The following is a 23,645-nucleotide window of genomic DNA, read 5'->3' as shown; positions in this document are numbered from 1 at the left end:
AGAGAGAGATGGATGCCATCTGGTGGCCACAGCCAGTATTGAATCTCTGTCAGCCAGGGGCCTGGGTAAGAGGGCAAAGAGGGACGAAGTTTGAGAACGTGGCTCCAAGAAGGTATCAGCTGGAATTTTTTCAGAATTATTCAGCTCATGGTAGCTATCTCTCTGTATCCACCATTTTCTGGGATATCTAAAACTGATATTGGTTCCATCCCCTGTCTCAATTGAAGATAAAGCTACATCTATGTTTATTTAGGTGATAGGGCAAGAGAAGATACACACATACACACACACACACACACACACACACACACACACACATTATCAGTTCCATTTTTATCTACTTTGTCTCAATATAAACTTGAATACAACGAATGTACTTTCAAGTTAATGAAATACATTACAATTACTTTTGCCAATCTACTCAAAAGTATTTATTGCAATGCTTTTTTCTCTAAATACAAAATTTCAAACAATATATAAAAGTATATTTCTAAATTGAAATGAATCTTCATCTCTCACCGGCCCAAAGCCTATCCTCTGACCCAAAAGGGTCTGTTATCAACAGAATGGTGCATACTCTCCAGATGTGTCCCTGTAGGTGAGGTGCACACAAACATGTTCACCCACACACAATCTGTTCCAAAAGTGGAATCACAGTACTAATTTTTCTTTGCAACTTGTTTCTTCCACATAATATTTTTTGAAGATTTATATTTGCATCTTATTAGTACTTTCAGTTTTGCCATATTTTAACATGTTTATTGTTCGTGTATATTTTAATGAGACTGTTCTGTTGAAATTAGTTGCCAGTCATGTTGTTACAGAATGTGGTTCACAAATCATGGATACTAACCCAGTATCTGAGATGTAGTTTGCAAATGTTTTCTCCCTTGTGTTAAAAAATGTTTAGCCTTATTTTTATTGAGAAAGTGTTTTAAATTTCAATAATGTGACAAAAATATACAGGTCAGAATTTAAAAAGAAAAAGTGTTGAACACCACCATGAGGAGCAGGTGCTCTCAGCCTGCAGGGAGATTCGAACATTCAGAACCCTGGAGATATCAAGAGAAAATGATACAACTTTGGAGTATTCCAGAGTTAGCTGATGATCACAAGACAACCAGGTTGTTTCCCTGACTTACATAAACTCCCCTAAAGACAGCACACTGATCTGAATAATGGTCAGAACGATGGGTATCTTGAATGGTTGTTAGGATTAAAGGAGATGAGATGTAAATTGCATTGGCTTACAGTAGTTTGTTGCATGTTACTTTCCTTCTCTCCAGCTCACCTGTCCCAAGGCCAACACCTGAGCTTCTGCCTGAGCCCACTCACCACTTCAGGGATTAGCCAACTCATGTGGCCCTACACCCATGTCTCTTGACACAAAGCTCAGGATTTTATCTCATCTGTCTTCCTCATCACCCAGGGGGGTTGTGGAGTGAGGAACTCTGGGGCCACAATAGCAGGGGAGTGGGATCTGACCATTTCTTAAACCTTGGAAGCCCATCTTCTAAAAGGGAAGCTGCTCAGAGTTCTCTAGGGAGAGTGAGGGATGGAACCTCATTCCAAAACTACCACTTACCTGAAGAAGTGACTTAGGCTCTGCGAGCCTGAGCTTAGTCATCTGTGAAATGGGACTGACCATACCATCCTTATGGAGCTGTCCTGAGGGGTTAATGAGAAAACCTGTGGAGAATACATAGCATGGAGTAAGATCTCAATTGCCCTTTAAATATTGAGACACAGAAGTGGAGGCTGGCCGAGCCTCAGGGCAAAGGCAGGCATCATGCAAAGTCATTTTTCACTGTTTCTCTCCTAATGAGAACACAGACATCCATATAAGGAAAGCAAATCTCTCTCTGATATGTTTTGAATTCAAAGTTTTAGAGAAAGTATGTTCTCTACATTCTTGGGTGTTTCCTAATCTCATAAAACCTGGTCAGCATCATGCCTCTGAGCAGACCCCAATCCAGTTCCCAGTGCTGGGAAGACAGGTGTGTCTTTGAACTTACCTGATGAGCTCTGTGATAGATCTGGTCAGGAATGCAAGGTTTGGTGTTTGCCTAGTGGCTGCTCCTGGATTACTTTGTATTTTAATATATTTATAGAAAAATTCTGAACTCATCCTGCAGTTACCTGTGCAGTAGTCCTCAGATCATGCATAATCCAGCCACATCACACCAGGATTTCAGCCACCTGCTGCCTCCCTGAAGAAAAAAAATCCAAGAGGACTAGCATTTCTTTCATTCAATGTCCACTCTTTCATTTACTAACAAGTAAATATATATTAAGCTCAAAACCCCTATTAGTTCATTGGAAGGGTCACATGTTCTCCAAAGTGGAAATAAGAATGTAAGAAGGGTCACATGTTCTTCAAAGTGGAAATAAGAATGTAAGAAGGGAAATAAATATATAGGCAACTTCAAGGGTTAAACCTAAGATACGACAGCTTCTTTACATTAATTTGAAAACTTGCTCGAGTTTCATGGAATTGAAGATTTTAAAAACTCTTTCATTGAACCCTTCATTCCTATTCAGCCACAGAATCCTTCTCTCTACAAATATATCTGTATTTCTAGGTCTCTCTCTTTCCTTTCAAATTCAAAGTACCAAAAGGATTTTCTGCATTCCTTGTTAACATTCTTCATTTCCCATGGACTCCTTATATCATTGCACAGTGATGTCTATTTCCAGGATTGCAACAAACATGATCTCACCAAGGTTAAAATCCACCTTTTGGTCACTAGGTCCAGTGTGTGTGTGTGTGTGTGTGTGTGTGTGTGTAAATATATTATCATAATGAGTATTGCTTTTTAAAAGTTATCTCCTAAAACATGCATGCTTGCACAGACTGCTTCTTCCACCCAACAGAACTTTCACAGTTTCGCAGGCTCTGGACACAAATATAAGCTGTCTCACTCCCTAACTGTACAGTCTCAGGCAGAGTCCTTATTCTCTCCGTCATCAGTTTTTCATTAGCCACAGTTTCTACCTTGTAAAGGTGCTGTGAAAATTTAATGACCCGATACATAAATGCATATCGTATATATGAAATTTTAGTCATTTCTCTTTATATGTTTTATTGGCATTAGTATAACTGTAGTCATAAAAAATAGCACGTAGTCTAAAGTTTATTCACAAGGAATGCCAATTTGTGGTATGTTGTTAGTGAGTGTATAAATTTCCTAGGGCTGCCATAACAAATTACATAAATTTATTATTTCAGAGTTCAAAAGCACAAAACCAAAGCCAAAAGTACAAAACCAAGGTCTAGACGGGGCCAACTCTCTCTGAAGACTCAGGGGAAATTCCTTCCTGTCCTCTTTCATCTTCTGGTGAGATCCTGCTTTGTAATTCTAATCTCTTCCTCCATCTTCACATGACCTTTCTCCCTGTCTGTGTCAAATTTTCCTCTCCTTTCTTTTATGATCATACTGGGAACTGGATGATCACATCTTTAGATCTTTAGCTTGATTATATTTGCACAGATTCTATTTCCAAACAAGGTATTGTGGGTGTTAGAATTAGGACATATTTTTGAGGAGGCACAATTCAACCCATTACAGTGAGACAGGAAAGTTACAAAACTAAATGTAAGATGAATTATCTTTTGTATGTAAATACATAAATGCATGCATACTTACATGTATATATACCTGCAAAATAAAACTTCTGGAAGAATATAATGTAGGTGAAATCATTACAAGGGCTTATCTTTGGGTGCTAGGATTTGGAGTATGATAATTTTTCCTTTTTTTTTTTTTGAGATGAAGTTTCGCTCTTGTTGCCCAGGCTGGAGTGCAATGGCATGATATTGGCTCACTGCAACCTCCCCGTCCTGGGTTCAAGCAAATCTCCTGCCTCAGCCTCCCGAGTAACTGAGATTAGAGGTGCACACCACCATACCTAGCTAATTTTTTGTATTTTTAGTAGAGACAGGTTTCATCATGTTGGCCAGGCTGATCTTGAACTCCTGACCTCAGGTCATGCCTGTAGTCCCAGCAGTTTCGGAAGCCAAGGCAGGTGGATTACCTGAGGTCAGGAGTTTAAGACCAGCCTGACCAACATGGTGAAACCCCGTCTCTAATAAAAATACGAAAAATTATCTGGGTATGGTGGCAGGCACCTGTAATTTCAGCTACTCAGGAGGCTGAGGAAGGAGAATCGCTTGAACCCAGGAGGTGGAGGTTGCAGTGAGCCGAGATTGCACCATTGCACTCCAGCATGGGCAACAAGAGCAAAACTCCATCTCAAATAATAAATAAAATAAAAAGTCTGCCTACATAACAGAAAAAATGGGAAACGTTAATTTGTTTTATTGTGCTGCTGCACTCTAGTCTTATTGGATGAAAGGCAGCTGCTCATATTGGTTAGATGTAGGGGCTTGAGAGCCACACAGCCTATGTTCAGATCTAAGTCTTGACACTTGCTAGCCCTGCCTTCAATGTGCCTCAGTTCCCTTATGTTTAAAGACAGACAATAGCTCCTTTTTATAGATGATGCTGAGGATTAAATAGGTATAGATTTAGCTCTTAGAAGAGTGTCAGGAACTGAGGATGCCAGTAATAAATATTAACCTTTTAAAAAAATCAGTGTTAATATATTGCCATTTTTATTATGTGAATTTTTATTGATTGGCATAGATTGCCATTCATATTATGATGTCTGTTAAAAAGAAAGCAATTTGCACAGCTCTAAGTAGGATATCATTTCACAGCATTCCTAAATATGCATGGTTATATTTGCATAATAGAACTGATGAAAACAATATATAGTCATGCACCACAAAACAACATTTCAGTTGATGAAGGCCCACATATTCAACAGCAGTCCAACAAGATTATAATGGAGCTGAAAAAATCTTGTTGCCTAGTGACATGGTTGTTGTAGCTGTCATAGCTCAGCGCATTCCTCATGTGTTTGTGGTGATACCTATGTAAACAAATCTACTGTGCTACCAGTTGTATAAAAGTATAGCACATACAACTGTGTACAGTACATAATAATTGATGATAATAAATGACTATGTTGCTGGTTTATGTGTTTATTATACTAATCACTACTTTAGAACATACTTTTCTACATATTAAAAAAAAGGCAAACAGCCTCAGGCAGGTCTTTCAGGAGGTATTCCAGAAGAAGGCATTGCTATCATAGGAGATGAGAGCCCCATATGTGTTACTTTGCCCTCAAAGACCTTTCAGTGAGACAAGATGTGGGGACCGAAGATGGTGATATTGATGATCCTGACTCTGTGTAGGCCTAGGCTCATGTGTGTGTTTGTGTCTTAGTTTATAAAAAAAAGTTTAAAAATAAAAAAAAAAAAAAAAAAAATTAACAGCAAAAAGCATATAGAATAAAGACATAAAGAAAGAAAACAGCCAGGCATGGTGGCTCATGCCTGTAATCCCAGAAATTTGAGACGCTGAGGTGGGAGGATCCATTGAGCCCAGGAATTTGAGACCAGCTTGGGCAATATAATGAGACCTAGTCTAAAAAAAAAAAAACCTAGTTGAGTGTGGTGTTGCACACCTGGAGTCCCAGATACTCATGAGGCTGAGGCAGGAGGATCGCTTGAGCCTGGGGGGTGGAGGCTGCTGTGAGCCAAGATCAGGCCACTGCACTCCAGCCTGGGTGACAGAGCAAGACACTGTCTCAAAAAAAAGAAGAAATAAAATATTTTTTATAGCTCTAAAATGTGTTTGTATTTTAAGCAAATTGTTATTATCAGAGTCAAAAAGGTAAAAAAATAAAAATAAAAAATTATAAAGTAAAAGGGTTGCAGTAAACTAATTTATTATTGAATTTATTATAGCCTAAGTGTGCAGTGTTTATAGAGTCTATAGGAGCATACAGTAATGTCCTAGACTTTCCCTTTCATTCGCTACTCACTCACCCAAAGCAAGTTCCATTCAAGGTAAGTGCCCTATATAGGTATGTCATGTTGTATCTTTCCTTTTCTTTCTTTTTTTCTTTTCTTTTTTTGAGACAGGGTCTCACTCTGTTGCCCACGCTGGAGTGCAATGGCAAGATCTCGGCTCATTGCAACTTCTGCCTCCCAGGCTCAAGTGATTCTCGTGCCTCAGACTCCCAAGTAGCTGGGATTACAGGCTCCCGCCACCATGCCCAGCTAGTTTTTGTATTTTTAGTAGAGACAGCATTTCACCGTGTTGGCCAGGCTGGTCTCAAACTCCTGGCCTCATGTGATCTGCCCACCTCGGCCTCCAAAAGTGCTGGGATTACAGGTGTGAGCCACTGCACCCAGCCTCATTTTGGTACCTTTTATATCATAATTTTACTGTTCATTTTTATTGCTTAGATATGTTTAGATGCACGAATACTGACCATTTTGCTATAACTGTCTACAGTATTCAGTACATAACATGCTGTACAGGTTTGTAGCCTAGGAGCAACAAGCTGTACCATCTAGCGTAGGTATATAGTAGGCTATGCCATCTAGGATTGTGTAACTATACTGTATGATATTAGCACATGGAAACAATTTAACAACACATTTCTCAAAATGTATCCCCATCATTAAGTGACACATGACTGTATATATATTCAACTGCTAACAGTGCTTCTCCATAAATAGTAGACTTTTAACAGTTTTTAACATTTTTTTTTTTTTTTTTTTGCTTTCCTCAATTTTCCATTTTTATCTACGACAAAAGTGTTTTGGTTTTGGAAGTGAAAATAATAATCAGAAAAAAAATAAATATCACTAGCCCTACCCCACAAGATGGCTCAGCATTGGAACAGGGAATACCTCTAAGCCAAGAGAATTAAGTAGTAGGTGGTCCCAGAACTAATCTATGAATCTCTCCACATGATAGCCCCAGTTGGGCAGCTTCAGGAAAATTACAGATGCCTAGGAGAAGGGTGAATATGTCTCTCAAATGAGGCTTATATTTAGCAGTCAGATAACATCTGTACTGCCCAGGATTTCAGTGAAGGTCACAAGATGAAAGTGGTTTCACAGCATGCTTCTCTCTGCACTCTCCCAAAGAAAGCCCCTTGAATTGATAGTAGGCTCCTCTATTTACCCACCTAGTTAGCCAAGCAGTGACTGTCACACAGGGGCAGGAAAGAGGAAGGGACTGCATGAAACCACCCAGGGTTCAGCACGACAGCTTTCAGAGAGTAAGGATCCTGGCAGCTGGGTTTGGGGTAAAAGTTGAGTCTCAGTCTCACTCAGCAAAGAGCTGCAGGAGCAATCAGCAAATGTGAATTAAAACACTTTTGAAGTACCTTCCCTGTCCAATTAAAAATATTAGAAGAATTAGAGAAGAAAACAGGTAACTTGATGGGGAAAAAAAAAAAGAAAAAAAAATAGAAGAAAAGGAGGGAAAATATACACAGGCCCAACCATTGTAACACAAAATCAGATCAAGTTCTAAATGGGACTCATCCCTAAGCCAATAAGGGATTTGGGTGGTAGACTATCATACTATTGGGTAGGGCTCTCTTCTTTTACCAGCGTAGCCCAGATTAGGTTCTGGATTAGGCCTTGAAGGGTTACAGTGAGAATGAAAGACAGATAATTTGGCCTAGACAAATGGGAAGTTGTTTAATATCAGAATACACTGAGACATTGTTTTAGGCCAGTTAGCTCCAGAGAAACTCTAAGACTTTGAACACGCTGGGAAAAAGCATTTGAAAATAGTATCTGCAGGTTGTTTGTGCTCCCTATAAGCATATAAACGGAGAAAATGGGTGTGTCCGTTTTAGTAAGTATGCAAGAGTACACATGACAAGGAGGCATATATGGCAGGTCCCAGTGTTGAGATGTAATTGTGTGTTTGTTCTCCTCACATTTCTTCCTTTTTTTCGTGAGGTAGCCAGGCATCTATAGAAAAAACCATGCTACAAAACAATATCATTCTCACTTATAGACATATGCATATGTAGTAAAACTATAGGGCAATGTCGTTAAAATTCAAAACCCAAATTCTGCATAGTGGTTACTTCTGAGAAAGAAGGAGGCTTGCAGTCAGAGAAGTCTTCAAAGTGAGTTTCAACTGCATATGTAATATTATATATGTCAACATGAGTACAGGGAAGTCTCTTACATTCTATAATTTTTGCATTTCTGAAATATTTCATAACAACTGCTTCAATGAACCTTCTGAGTTTTAAAAAGAACCATACTAATTTAGAAATTGTGGAAAACATAGTTAAGTCAAGAGATAAAGAATTAAGTACCAACACCACCACTCAGTAATTTTGAAGAATGTATCATTTTTTGTGCAGTTCCTCCTGTTTTATTCTCTATGCAGTCATACTTCATGTATGAGTTTCATTTAACGGGAGACTCAGCATTTCCCGAACATCATGAAACCAGTAATTAAATGTGCCGCAGTTTTCTCGTCACTATACTGACGCCAAAGCCCATGTCCTTAACCATTAGGTATACAATATTTTTCTGTGTAAGGACAGAGACCAACACAGAGGAAGTGACTCCCCATGGTCCTGTACACAAGGACAGATCTGGTATTAGGAGCTAAGGTCTCCTGATTTCAGTTCATTGTACAGCAGACCTATCTTCACGTTCTGTCATTCTGTGCTGTCTCCTTTCTGGGCCTCAAAGGGAAGCTGCTATTTCAGCATCCAAATAGAATTTTAAAAAGAAGAGAAGAACCCAACAAATAAAAAGTAATGAGGCTATAATTTGCTTCCTTATTTTCACCATCCTCAGTATCTCATCCTAGAAAGAAATAGCACCAAAGCTTGTATGTCATATAAATATGTATGCATTTCTTTTTCTGATGGTTCGAATCCACTGATCTCTTTGAAATGTTGATGTTTAAGTTACCTCTTGTGAGAGGAAGAACATAAGGGAATTAATGCATATATTTGTTGAAGTATTAGGTACCATGTGCTTTATTTAGGTTTGCTCATTTCTTCTCATGGCTCTCTGAAGTAAATGTCATTAGGCCCATTTTATAGGTTAGCAAGGTCAGGGTCATTAACAGTAACTCACTGCTAGAGGGTCGTATTCATTTATCAAGAGACAGCAATGGGGTATTATACAGAACATTTGTTTATATCTATTCTTTCCCAAAGTTTTCAGATTATATGTATTTTTCAACAATTTTCCTTTATCACTCAGCACGGTAACCTAGAATATTAGTTTTCAGTCCTTTAGTTATTGTAATTTGGCATATTTTTAAAAGTTTAATGGGTATACATAATTTTTTAATGTGAATTATCTGTTTATATCATTTAACCATTTCTCTATTCATTAGTAATACTTCATTGCATATCAAGGATGTAGTGTAGTTAAGGATTTAATATAAAAGTAACCACTGGAACAAAACAATAACCATGCTAAATAATAAATAGGAAGAGGAAATAAAACACATGACCTAGTGAAAGACTATATAATTTCCTTGTATTTATAAACAATACTACAGAACTGAACTTAAATGACCAAAACTTTGATCATATTGTGGCAGGCCAATTCTCCCTGACAATCACACAGGCAGGTCTGCATGACAGTCACACAGATAGGCCTGCATAGCACCCCAGTTACACAGACAAATTTCCATGGTGTTGCCTTAACACTGAACAAATAAAACCTAGGGACATCAAAGCTAGAAATGAAACATAAGGTCAGCAGAGCCTTGCATGGGCTTCTCCCTTGCTGGAGCAAGACAAAATAATAGAAACAATTTTACAATAGGACCCATCTCGGGTTGCAAAATCAGAGACAAGTCAAGGTAACAGAGGCAGCTGTTTGAATAGATTCATTGGAGAGTCTAAGGCAGCTCTCCAGACCAAGCTGTAAAGGAGGTAAGATAGAAACAATCACTCCATTACCATAGTAGACAGTCCTTGAAGGGGCCCTTTTAATTGGACTTAGCAAGCATTTTTTTTTGCCTCTGACCTTCTAATTGAAACAAAATTGTTACCAATAGACTAGGCGAATGCTGTACTGCACATAGGCACATAACCCCAACTCTAATAAGCACTAAGAAAATTGTAACACTTTGAGTTGGGCTGGTGGAATTATCTCCAGCCTTCTCCCTGTATCCAGTTACAGTAATAAATTCCCTTCTTTCCTAGTTTGTCTGCTTCTTGTTATTGGGCCTCGAGAAAATGCAGCAGGACCTGGCCTGATTCCAGGAACAACAACAATAACAGTAAATGGACTTAACTCACCTATTAAAGGAAAAGTATTTGCAAATTTCCTATTGAAGCAAAATCCAAAATTAAGCTTTTTCAGGAGATATACCTTAAACAAATGAATTCAGGTAGGTTAACAATTTAAAAATAAGTAAGTATATACCAAGCAATTGCCCATAACAAGAAAACAGGAGTTATAATCTTGATATTTGAGAGAGTAGAATTGAGACCAAAATGGATTTAAAGAGATAAAAAGGCACAGTTGATAATGCTACAATTCACAAGGAAAATGGGAGGTATTAATACTTATATACCAAATCACACAATACTTCCATGAATTCAAAAATGTTTAAGTGGAGAAAAAAACCAGTAATTATAGAGAAGACCTAAACAACCAAGTCCCAAGAGTAGATCTTATAGATCGACACAGTGAACTGTGAAACATGATATTAGGCAATACACACACTTTTCAAATGAGCATGGAACATTCATGAAAATTGACTCTATCTGAGGCTGTTAACCAAATCTTGGGCCCAATGAGAATAGATTAAAATTGCAGAATTTGATGAGAATAATGATGAAAGCAACATACCAAAATCAAGGTAGAGTAGCTGTCAGAAGATATTATAAAGCATTAAATATCTACATGAATAAAAAAGAAAACTAAATATTAAATTTTAAAATCCTGATTTAAAAACTCACAAAGTAAATAAAAGAATGCAGATGGGAAAAAATAATTAAGGGTAAAAGTAGAAATGAATGGGCTAATAAATAACATCCTTGTTACAGATCAAAGTGTTGGGATGGGAAAAAGCAAATATTGACATTGTAGATGATGCGCCAAACTGTTCTTGGATCTTGAGGAAGCTTTCCCCAGAAACACCTCACAATGCTCTCTTGAATGTAAGGATCAGGGGTGTGTGTGTGTGTGTGTGTGTGTGTGTGTGTGTGTGTGTCTATGTAGGCAGTGAAAACATGCAAAACAATACTACATTTTTTTTAGGGAGTTCTCATATGGAGTAAAAGAATAAAGTAGTACAGAGGAATTATAATTATCTCACTGTAGATAGTGATTATCTCTAGGGAAGAAAGAAAGGGACACAATCAGGGAGGAGTAAACTTTTTTCCTGACTTGGACTAATTTTATAGATCTCTATATATTTCATCTAAAATATTTCATAAGTAGCAGAAGTTTAAGGGATTATAGTTTTTGGTCATAAATATAATCCATACTCATCTTAGCAAATGTTTACTATTGAGCCAAGTAGAGAGATTAAAAATATCAATACCCAGTAACTTTACCATGATTGAAATTAATATTGTGCTATGTCATTCCAGTGGTTATTTTTTCACGCATATATACACATGTACTGTACATTATATATACAATTCATGTAACTACTACAACCATATGTGTAGTTTAGTGTCTTGTGTTTATTTCTTATTTTTTGTTTTTATCTTAAATACTAACACATTGGTGAAATGTTCATATTAAATAACAAGGTATAAGATCTAACATTTTACTCTTTTCAGTTGACCCAGCCCCAATTCTTGAACAATACATTAGAATGGAAATGCCATACCTGCAGCATATTAAATAATGTTATATGCCTGGGTCTACTCAAGAGCTTTCTATATGCTTCCTTTAATTTGCATTCTATCCAATAGTTATAAAATTATAGGTTTGAGGACATTGTAATACCAGGCAGTGTAATCTCCACTCCTATCATCCAGCCTTTGGGTGCGTGGTACAAATAGTAATAATAATAAACAATAATATAGGATAACAATGATAGGACATATGGCAGATAAATTACTTGCTCTAAATCACACAAACAGCAGTTAATGTTTCCCAGAGTCAAATCCAGGTTTTTGTAATCCCAAAGCCCACACCCTAGTCCACTGTTTCTTTTTAAAAATATTATTATTAATATTTCATAAGTACATAAACACAGTTATACACGTACAGGTTTTACATGAAAAGTCTTTCTCTAGACAGATACACAAAATAGCAGTGCCACTAGGAAGGGCAGTTTGGAGCCTGGAAAGAGATGGAGGTTACTTTGCATATAGAAGACTTTGTAGGTAAATATTCTCAAATATTTGGAGAAATTTCCTCTGGTAAAGGAAAGCATTAGTTAAGAGAACATCCTTTGACATTAGACAGCCCTGTATCTGTGTTTGGTTTTGTCACTTACTACATCTTAAGCAATTACTTAAATGCTCTAAGACTCAGTTTTCTTTCTACAAAAAAGATTAAAATAGTGGACACATACAGAGAAAGTAATAATTAAGATAAAACATGTAATGTAACACAGGGCCTGGCACAGAGTAAGCATTTAATTAGTGCCATCTATTATTTTTATTTCTAATAGTAACAATACCTCAAGATGGTTGGATGTACAGTATTTCTGGCTTCCAGTGAGAGCTGTTGTCAAGACATTCTTTCAATGGGTGCTGTTCTACATGAGAGACTCTTATTCATGGTGCCATGACAAGCTAATGTGTCACAAGACTGTGTATTGTAAGTAACTTTTTACTTATAATACTTTACTGAAGCTTGAGAATTGCTTATGTTATAGCTGAATCAGTGTTGTACCTATAAAAATTCTCTCACTCTCTTGAATTATGAAATAATTTTCTGAGTGGGAGAGAAAGGGGTGGAGTTATTTATAGCTATACAGCTGAGAATTGTGGACAACACTGGGTGTGTCAGTAGGAGTGTGCCATGTATGGGAAAAACACAGCATCACAAGCTATAATCCTTTGCTCTGGAGGGCAACTAGTTTAAAGTTAGTAAACATGAAGTTTCAGCTGATCATAGGGTTCCTTATCCACTGTTTCTATGTGTCTTTCTGTGTTAGGAATGAGACCAACAAAGGGAAAGGACTCACTGAATGTCCTATGGTCAGTTGATAAGTCTGGCAACAGGGTACAGGTTTGACAATTTCCATCTTCTGTCTATATGAGTGATTTTATTATTTGCTCTTATGTAGTATTTTTTGTTCCTGGGGCTCAATAAGAAATTACTTTACCCATGTTGCACTAGAAAGAAAATACGAGAGCAGGAAGTACGTGAAATAAAATAAATGATGAGATAGGACCAACATACACTTCTTGCTGCTATATTTCCAGATGCTCTCTGTTTAAAATCTTCTATTTAATAGGGTATAGGTATTTTCTCTTGGAACCAACAAACTATCTTCTAAGAATGTATCCCGAAGATTCAATTCAAAAAGACAAAAAGGCAGAAGCACAAGGTTCATTCTTGGCAGAACAAATTATAACAGCAGAAGACCCAAAAAGTGACAGATGTCCAATAAGGGACTGATTGAATAACCTAAGATACATCTACCTCCTAGAGTACAATGCAGATATAACAAGCAATGAGAACTCCCACTCTATTATGTGGTGATCTCCAAAATATATACTGTTAAGTGAACAAAGCAAAGAAAAAAATATGTTCAGCTGCTGCTGCCCAATATGGTAGGTTGTAGCTACTGATGGCTATTTCCTCCTGATATACAAAATACATTCATTCCAGCTCAGTAGCCCCCAACGTCTTAATTCATTCTAGCATCAACTCAAAAGTCCAAAGTCCAGAGTCTCGTCTAAATCAGTTATGGGTGAGACTCAAAACCCAATTCATCCTAGGGCAAATTCCTTCCTGCTGTGAGCTTGTGAATCAAAACAAGCTGTCTACTCCCAAAATACAATGGTGACACAGGCGTACGGTAAACATTTCCATTCCAAAAGGCAGACACAGGCAAAAAGAAAGGAGTAACAGGCCTCAAGCAAGTCCAAAACCCAACAGGGCCAACAACATTACATAGTATTTTTTTTTTTTTAAGACAGAGTTTCCCTCTGTCACTTAGGCTGGAATACAATAGCATGATCTTGGCTCACTATAACCTCTGCCTCTAGGGCTCAAGTGATCCTCCTGCCTCAGCCTCCCAAGTAGCTGAGACTACAGACATGCATCACCATGCCTAGCTAATTTTTGTATGTTTTGTAGAGACAGGGTTTCACCATATTGCCCAGGCTGGTCTTGAACTCCTGAGCTCAAGTGGTTCATGCGCCTTGGCCCCCCAAAGTGCTGGGATTACAAACGTGAGCCACTGTGGAGGCCCTTTAAGTCTTAAAGCTAGAGAATCATTCTCTTTTGACTCCCTGCCCTGAATACAGGGCTCGCTGGCATGGGAACTGGGCCCTCAAAGCCTCAGGCACTCTTACTTCTATGGATTTGCTAAACTCAGTCTACTAAGCAGCTCTCACAAATTGGAGTCTCATGCCTGCAACTTTCTGAGGCTGGAGTTGCATGCTGGTAACTACAGATCTGGGGTCTCTGAGATGGCCATGCTCCCACAGCTCACTAGGCATTGCCCTAGTAGGGGCTCTTTGGGGTAGCTCCATCCCTGTGCAAGTCTCTGCCTGGATCTCCAGACTCTGAGACATCTTTTCAAAGCTAGGAGGAGGAAGCCACGCCCTCACAGCTGTTGAGCTCTGTGTGCCTTCAGGCACCATATGGATACAACTAGGGTTTACAGCTTGTATCTTCTGAAGCTGTAGATTGAGCTACACTTGGGGCCACTTGAGCCACAGCAACTGGGGTGGCTGAGGAGCACTGTACTGAAATGTGGGAAGCAGAGACCCAAGTCTCTCTTTGCAGCAAGCCCATGGAGGGCATCCTGGGCTTGTCCCCCTATAGCTTTGCGTCTGTGATGGGAGGGGCAGCCTCAAAGATCTCTGAAATACTTTTGGGGCCTTTTTCTCATTATCTTGATAAATAGCATCTGGCTCCCTTCCATCTATGGTAACCTCTTTAGCAAATAGTTGCTTGGCCACACCCTAGTATTCTCTCCTGAACATACTTTGTATTCTACATGGTCAGGCTGTAAATTTTTCCAACTTTTTTTTTGTTCTGCTTCTCTTTTAATTATAAATTCATACTTTAAGTCACTTATTTCTTCTCACATCTCACTGTGTGTGGTTAAAAGTAGCCATGCAGCAGCCTGAATGCTTTGCTGCTTAGAGAGTTCTTCCATCAGATACCCTACTTCATCACTCTTAAGTGCTGGATTTCATAAAGCCCAAGAACATGGACAAAATTCAGCCAAGGTCTTTGCTACTTTATAACAAGGATGGCCTTTACACCAGTTTCCTACATTGTTCCTCATTTCTTTTTTTTTTTTTTTTAATGGAGTTTCACTCTTGTTGCCCAGGATGGAGAGCAACGGCATGATCTCAGCTGACTGCAACCTCTACCTCTGGGGTTCAAGCGATTCTCCTGCCTCAGCCTCCCAAGTAGCTGGGATTACAAGCACCCGCCACCATGCCTGGCTAATTTTTTTGTGTGTATTTTTAGTAGAGACAGGATTTCACCATGTTGGCCAGGCTGGTCTCGAACTCCTGACCTCAGGTCACCCACCTGCCTCGGCCTCCCAAAGTGTTGGGATTACAAGCGTGAGCCACCATTCCCAGCCTGTTCCTCATTTCTGTCTGAGATTTTATCAGAATGGCCTTTACTGTCCATATTTCTACCAACGTTCTGGTCACAACCCCTTGAACTACTTTAAGGCTTTAGTATCTAAGAAGATTCAGACTTTTCCTACAGCTCTCCTCTTCTAATACCTCACTGGAGTCGCCATTATAGCTCCATTTATGGCAGTCTAGGCTTTTTCTAGCCTGCTGTCTTAAATTCTTCCAGCCTCTACCCATCATTACTCAGTTCAAAAGCCACTTCCACATTTTCAGGTATTTATTATAGCTACAGTCCATGTATCTGAACCAATTTTCTGTGTTAGTCCATTTTTGCTCTAACAGATTGGGTAATTTATAAAGAAATAAAATTTATTTCTCACAGTTCTGGGTCCAAAAGCATGGCTTCAGCATCTGGCAAGGGCCTTCATGCTGCACCATAACTTGGTAGAAGAGCAAGTAAGCACATGAGACAGAAAGAGGAAATAGGGTTGAACTCATTATTTTCATCAGGAGCCCACTCTCATGATAACTCACCCACTCCCACAATAACAGCATTAATTCACTCATAAGGGTGGAGCCCTCATGAGCTAATCACTGCTTAAAGGCACCTCCTACTGTTACAACGGCTGTTACGTTTCAATTGGAGGGGACATTCAAAGCATAGCACCCAGCAACCTCTTCTGTATGTGATGCCCCACCAAGGGTTAGGGACTGGTCATCGTATAATCTCCATGCCTGTTCACTCAACAACCCCTCTTGGTGATGATGATGAGGATGATGATGGTGGAATTGAAATCCTCTGCCTGGGGCCAAGAGACCTTGGTATGTGAATTGACTGGCTTTTAAGGTGGCAGACAGGCTTATTCAGAATAACAGGTGTTTCCTCTGGAACAATGATCTGGAGGGTAGGAAACTAATGTTAACAAAACTAATTATAAAGGCGATGTACTCTAAGTTGTAATCTGTCCCATTGTGTGGGCTAGAGTTAGTGACTTGCTACTAAAAATTAAAATACGTGAGAAAGGATGGGATGTTACTTCTGAGATCAAGTGACAAAAAAGCTGTGTTGTGCTTGCTAGGCACATTATTATCGATGCTCTAAGGACAGCCAGCTGCCATGTTGTGAGCTATCCATGTGACAACTGATGTCCCTACCCAAGAACCACTGAGGCCCTGAGGCCTGCCAACAGCCATATAAATGAGTTTGGAATTGGATCTTCCCTTTGTTGAGCCTTGAGATGGCTGTAGTCCCTACCTAAACCTTGATTGCAGCCTTGTGAGAGACTCAGAGCCAGAACCTAAACTGTGCCATAATTCCTGACCCATAGAAATGATGTGTATTAATACGTTTATTGCTTTAAGCAGCAAAATTTGGAAGTAATTTGTTATGCAAGATAGCTAATACAGATATAAACAGAGAATTCATGTAAAGAGCAATATACATACCCAAGAAACGTTTGAAAACACATTCGCTAATGAAAACAAAATCTTGGATAGATACTGTTTTGCTGAAAAAAGGCAAGCTGCAGAGCCATATGGGTGATGGGAACTTAAAAATCCCATAGAAGGGCAGGATGCCTGACCTAAGAGAGTCATTGGGACTCACCATTCCTGAATGCTGGTGTATTTTTATTTCACGTATTTCCACAGCATTACCAGGAGGTAGAGGTAATGACCTCCATGTGATTTTATAGCTGGAGAAGCAATGATGTTTGTAGGTTAAGTAGTCTGGCTGGGGAGCATTCCGCAATAAGTAGAAAGGTAAAGACCAGCACCCTATAAGTCCCCATGCACACTGTCTGACGCTGAGCTGCATATCACACCATAACCAAGTAAATCTTGCTTTCCTGCTGATCTGGGTCACTACTGAAATCTGTATCTTCACCTCTGAAGCCAGGCTGCTAGTTCTGCCTCTCTTTCTGATCAGAGAATATTGTTGTACATCAATTTCCTGCTCTGTAAAGACAAAGGAATGTTTCTAGGTCAGTGCTTTAGAAAGTAGAGTTCCCGGGCCAGGTATGGTGGCTCATATCTTGTAATCCTAGCTCTTTGGGAGGCAGAGGCAGGCAGATCACCAGAGGTCAGGAGTTCCAGACCAGCCTGATCAACATGGAGAAACCCCATCTCTACTAAAAATACAAAATTAGCTGGGTGTGGTAGTGCATACCTGTAATCCCAGATACTTGGGAGGCTGAGGCAGGAGAATCGCTTGAACCCAGGAGGTGGAGGTTGCAGTGAGCCAAGACTGTGCCATTGCACTCCAGCCTGGGTAACAAAAGTGAAACTCTGTCTAAAAAAAAAGAAAAAGGAAGAGTTCTCAAGACAACCTACATCATGAGGAATATGCACTCTCTAATAGAGGGGCGGGTGTCACACCAAGGATGAATACTTGAAGGGACAGGCTCCAGATACATACAGATTGGGGATGCATAGACTATTTAAAAGATACTGCCAAATCAGTCTGGAAAGAGGTTGTACTAAGTGAAATCCTCTCTGCCAATATGAGGCAGAGTAGATGTCCCCACATGTACACCTCACTGAAATCCTCAATGGTTTTTTAAAATACTTTGATAACACGACAGCTGGAAATTGTCTCATTGTCATCACACTTAACTGGATCCTAAGGTAATTTTTAAATAATTCCCTATTAAACAAATACTCTGTTAATCATCATTATCACCATTTTTTTAAATGCAAAAAGGGTCCAGTTACATATGCAGCCTAACACACAATAAGCAACAAGTAGAGCCTGCAGGTTCTCCTGGGGCTACTGCTGGCATTAAGGCTCTAGGGCGTGCACACGCAGGCATGTGTGTGTGTGTGTGTGTGTGTGTGTGTGTATGTGTGTGTGTATTTGTATGTGTTTGTGTGGTCTCTGGTGGTTGCTAATGACAGTACATTTGCCTAGAAGATTAAGAATGTCTCTCTGGGATATTGGTTGAGTTCAGGTTTAGAGTGGAGCTGGATATAAATGTTCTGGAGTCTTTTTGAATGACACAAGAGCTGGACCACAACTTACTTCTGAGCAGGCTATAATCCTGTCCCCATGTTGGAAAACCAGCCTGTCTGTGACCTTACCTGCTCAGGTAAGGGAGGATCCCTCCTGCATGTAAGATGTGGAAGTCTGCATAAATCTACTTCTGAACACTGAAGCTGGGTGCTCCCATCTTGCTGACATCAGTTGTAGAGATCTGGGAGGCTGCATCCTCTCAGCCACCTAACTCTATGGGTTCAGTCATCTGCATAAAAACACTGTGCTGGGAGATAAAAATTTGTGAATTATCAGCACATGTTTGGCACATTGTGTATTCACCCATTCAGTCATTCCTTAGTTAACAGTTAATAGGCATTAAGGCCGAACTCTACACAATCCCTTTCATTAAGTTTTAAGCTTCCCCAGAATAGAAATAAGTGAAGTGTGGAAAGGAGGGTGTGGTAAATTCAGATGGCAGATCTAAGAGATGGCTCCTTCCCACTAACAGATTAATTATAGAGACTCTTATCACTGATGCCTGTAAAACATAATTCAGTGCCATGGACCCATTTCTACATCTTTAATGTCCTCTTTACATATATTCTCCCATTTACAATCAGTATTCTATGAAGTATTCTCAATACTCAACTTGCATTCCTCTGCACTTCCCTACAACTCAGTCTTCATTTCTCATCTAACAGGGCTTAGTTCCCTCACTCATCCACTGAAATGAACTCTGCCAAGTCTACAGCCACCTCTTTGTCACATTTATAGATCAAGAGTGCTGAAATAAATGTTCAAATGGAGATAAATAGGTATTTTCCCAGGAGGAAAAGGTTTCCCTCCCCCAAGACAGAATTCATTTCTTGTGTCTATAGACAAGATTGTATGCAATGCTGTCAGTTTCCTAAAAGGTAGAATTGTAGAACAGCACAGTCAGATAACCAGAAGGCTGAATTGTAGACAATATGTTTTCAAATGAAGCACACATTTTACCTGACATATCTTATACTTTTGCTTCATTGACAGGGAGTTCATAAATAGATTTACTTTATGTCAGCAATAATTTTTATGGCTACTTCAATAATATTGCCTTATCTTTTTGTTATTTCTTTCTCAAGGGGTACCAAGTAGGCAATGGAATAATGTGAAATTACAATGCTGTTCCAAACTTTGCCATGGTTAAATATATTGTCTAAAATCACTGTCAAATATACCACCATTAGAAAATACAGTGGTAGTGAAATATAATTGGGGTGATAGGGAACGCTTTTGCAGTTTCCTGATAGTTAAGTCAAAATTCTTTTACTGTACCACTGAAATAATGATGCTGGAATTCTTTTGGGATATGCCCATTAAGTAAAATATTTCAAGTTTTAAATAAGTATGCACAAATCCATACTGATACAAGTAAACGTTTGGCAAATTAATAAAGAAAAGCATGCAAGAAGACAAACTGTCTTTATGGAATGATTCCAAATAGTATTTGTAGCTACTAACTCTCCAAGAGGTGAAGCTTAATTCTGCTCCAACCCCTGAATGCAGGTCACACTTAGTGACTCACTTCTCAGGAACAGAGTACGTGAATTGAAAAAGTTATCATACAGTGGAAAACTTGGCAAACACTTTAACTATGTGATCAAGGTTAACATCACCAGTAAGGTCATGTTGCCATCATGTAAACCCAAATATGGTGTGATAAGAAGGGCACATCAACTCCGTGGTGTTCTTTCTCAAATTCCATACTGCTGGTCTAATCATGAGAAAAACAAAACAGATTAAGGCTGTACTCCTCAAGACTGTCAGGGTCAATAAAATATTCTGAGAGTTCCTCATATTGTCAAGCAGAGAACTACCATATAACCCAGCAACTTTACTCCCAGGTACATACTCAAGAGAAATGGAAACCTATGTCTACATAAAAACTTGCACACAAATATATGTGGTGTCATAATTCATAATGGCCAAAACCTGAAACAAGTTAAGTGTTTACCAGTTGATGAGTGGATAAACAAAATTTGGTATATCAATGCAAAGGAATAAAGTATTGATACATGCTACAAAATAGATAAGCCTTAAAAACATTATGTGAAGGGAAAGAAGCCAGATGCATGATTCTATTTTTATGAGATGTCAAGAATAGGTAAATCAACAGAAACACAAAGCATATCTGTGGTTCCTGGGACTGGGGGTGAAAGCAGGGATTAATTGCGTTCAAGTATGATGGGACATTTTAGAGTGATGGAAACATCTAAAACTCAGCGATGGTGATGGTTGCATAACTTTTGTTTACTGAAAATCATCAAGTTGTATCCTTAAATGTGTAAATTTTATTGTCTATAATTATATTGCAAGAAAGCCTGGGCTTCTGTTATACCTCAGTAATGACCAAACTTTTTCATACAAAAGCCCTGATGCCATGTTTTCTATACCCATGAATGTATATAAAACTGTAGCTGTATCCTAGCCCTGCTGACTGTGTCCTAAGTAACTCCAAGCAATGACAGCTTCTCCCTGCCCTATTGCCACTACCCACCATGCTGACTCAGCTTCACTTGTGTAAAAAATTCAGTTTACACCTGACCACTTCCACATCTTCCAACTGTGGCAGAAACTTGAGACTGAGTCCACGACAGTGCCCAGGGCCTTCACTCTAACATGACATCAGCATTGTTTTTTTTTTCTTTTTTTTTTCTCCTCTTTGGACTTTCTCCTGTGACTCTACCTGAGGAATCTAAATGGCATTACCTCTCGGGGTGTCAGTATGACAATGCTTATCAAAGGGCTACATAGGTGCACACCCTTTGTACCAATAATTTACCTTTTAGAAGTTTAACTTCAGGACATTGTGAAGGATGCTGATAAGCATCCGGTTATAAGGACTATCATTCTGAAAATTCCCTTCCTTTATTTCTGGGCCTGAATTTTGAAAGAAAGACCAAATGGGACACAAAATTGTGAAGGGGCAGAAGAAAGCAGAGGGAAATTCTGTGCACACAGACACAAGAAGTGACACATACACACACATGTACAACAACCAGGTTCTGTTATTACAATCCTAGAATTCTTCCAAAACAGTTGGTAGGGCTGTCAGAGGACACATTTGGCTCACCAGTGTAAACAGGTACAGGAACTGTGCCTTTCAGCCACGCACAGACTCTGAAAAGATGTCTTCCACACAGTGTAAATAACAGGGAATGTCAGAACACTCTGAATAACACAGGCTTGAGAAAACTGATGTCACAGCCATAGGATGGAATTCTAGAATTCAGCAAAGCAAGTTTTAATGAAGACAATGATGAGAGGTGATTTATTGCCCATAAGATTAGCAATGATTCACATTATTTCTAATGTGTGAAGACACAAGGTCCTTACATACTGTGAGGTAAGGAATATAAGTTAGCAATAGTATTTGGAATTCATTATGTTAATATAAAATTTTACAGTTTCCAGGGTTTTGAAAGAACACTTCCAGGAACTTTTTTTTTTTTTTTTCACAGAAATGCTTACAAAGATATTTGCATATATATGAGGAAGATATTAAGTATACTATTGTTTGTAACAGGAAAAAATGTTAAATTAACTACATTTTCATGACTAGAATACTAATTAAATGAATTTTGGGGCACCCACATGATGAACCACATGGTTGATAAAAAAAAGACAGAGACTAATATTTGGGGGGGTCAAAGAAATTTAAAACGTTATTATAGAAATGCATTTGTATGCAAAGATGATCATAATGAGGGCAAATGTGGGTCACAAAGATCATTTAGTGGCCAAGATGCATTTTTGCTTATATAGGTCTGTAGCTAATCCAGAGGTTTGAAAGTATAAACACAGAAATAATCATTTTGTGCTTTCACATAGCACAGGAAGAGGCTACACTTTCTGTTTGGTGACCGTCAATATCCCTGTATAGTGGGAATGACCCGTTTTCTACCCACACTTCTGGAAAATTCTGTAGGGTGTGCATGGGCCACAGCATCTCCCTACCACCTTCCTGCTCAGTGAGGTTCAAGCTGCTGCAGTTCAGGCTTCTGTCAGGAGGGGGCATCACTGTACCACCATTATCACACTTCTCTACAAAGTATAAGCAAGGAGCAGAAAAATACGCTATCCTCCCCTAAAACCCAGTTTATGAAACGGACTGCAGAATAATTCTAATTCTGTCTGGATAAAAAACAACCCTGACAAGTGTAAAACAAGAGTGTACAAATATACTGTGGGGCATCCATAGGATAAAACACCAGGTAGGTCTAATGTGCCTTGGCTGTTGCTGGGAGGCAGGATTGCAGGAGCACAGGACAGTAGGAAGTGACTGAGAGGATGGGGCACTGGAGTGGGGTCTGGGCAGCTGTGTCCATAATGTCCTGGAGATGGGATCAGTAGGAGGGAGTGGGAGAAGATCTGAGAAGCCTGTACAGGAGAAGGTCTGAGAAGCCTGTACGGGCTTCTCAGAAGTCTGTATGGGTGATGAACACCCTGCTCTCCAGGAGGGACCCCCCCCAGGTGCAGACACCTCAACTAACGCTAATGAAGGAAAAGATAAATCACTGAATGTGCTGAAGATTTAGAATCAACAGCAAATTGGACTGCTTTAGTATACAAATGGGTATTCCAAACTACTGGTATCACAGTAAAGAGAAAGTTCATAACATTACTTACTCTGTAAAATTTACTCCTTTTCATTTAAAAAGAGTGAGGAACGTGGAGATAGCTGTAATGGCTGTTGGTGGCCAGAGTCAGGATTGCAACTCTGAGTGTAGACCAGGGGACTCAGCAGAAAGGAGGGAGGGATGAAAGTTGGGAGCTTGATTAATGGGATCAGACATGGTTTTCTGGAAGTTTTCACTTACCTCCAGCTATCCCTCTGTATTCATCATTTTTTTCTGGAATATTAACAGACACACTTTTTGTGGGATATCTAAATCTGAGATCAGAAGCCAGTCATGGTCTGAACTGAAAATACTGCAACTATGAGCTGTATTTGAGGTAGTAAAGCTAGACTATTTAGAAACATATATACCACACACACACACACAGAGTCTATTCTTTT

General features: G+C 39.1%; 1 long non-coding RNA gene across 3 annotated transcripts in view; it reads right to left on the bottom strand.

Annotated features, from left to right (window-relative positions):
• LOC108295782 overlaps nt 1-23,645 on the bottom strand; it is a 56,855-nt gene that overhangs the window by 25,390 nt on the left and 7,820 nt on the right. For all 3 annotated transcript variants that reach the window (XR_005198272.1, XR_005198271.1, XR_001821585.2), the window contains exons 2-3: nt 18,691-18,869; nt 2,016-2,210 (exon numbers count right to left, since the gene is read on the bottom strand). This is a non-coding gene — a long non-coding RNA (uncharacterized LOC108295782). The remainder of the gene's footprint in view (nt 1-2,015; nt 2,211-18,690; nt 18,870-23,645) is intronic.

Source organism: Cebus imitator, unplaced genomic scaffold, assembly GCF_001604975.1.
Source record: "Cebus imitator isolate Cc_AM_T3 unplaced genomic scaffold, Cebus_imitator-1.0 Scaffold658, whole genome shotgun sequence".
NCBI lineage: Eukaryota > Metazoa > Chordata > Mammalia > Primates > Cebidae > Cebus > Cebus imitator.
This window is presented reverse-complemented; position numbering and strand designations above follow the sequence as displayed.